Genomic DNA, 501 nt, shown 5'->3' with positions numbered 1-501 from the left:
GTAGCCTATTAACATACAAACTTGTAGAAGGTTCCTAGTAATAAGAATGACTTTCTACAGTTGATTTCTTATTTATTTATTATAATTCACCAAAATAATTTTCCATTCAAAGGTTTGTATTACATTGCTAGTGTCCCGAATGACTTAATACATGTGACATTTTGCCAATACCTCTTGTCTTATGAACTCAGTAAAGTGCCATACTCAACTATTTACCTCAATTACTATCGCGCAAACAGATTTGATCTGCCAAAGAAAAATCTCAAAAAAGAATTATGGTATCAATAAAATCGCAGCAGCAATACTTTAAATTGGTTCGCATTCATTCCCCTCACAGATCACGAGACTAACAGCAACATTATCACTGCAAACATCGAAACAATCATTTACACGAACATACAAAAACATAAAATCGCTCAGTTCTTAATGAACTCCGTATGTTTTCCACACATAGACCTACTTACTGCCTGCTGCTCTAAATGTCTAAGTCAGAAAACACAC

Source organism: Sinocyclocheilus rhinocerous, unplaced genomic scaffold (assembly GCF_001515625.1).
Source record: "Sinocyclocheilus rhinocerous isolate Xijiao unplaced genomic scaffold, SAMN03320098_v1.1 scaffold5851, whole genome shotgun sequence".
In the NCBI taxonomy this organism is placed as follows: Eukaryota; Metazoa; Chordata; class Actinopteri; order Cypriniformes; family Cyprinidae; genus Sinocyclocheilus; species Sinocyclocheilus rhinocerous.
This window is presented reverse-complemented; position numbering follows the sequence as displayed.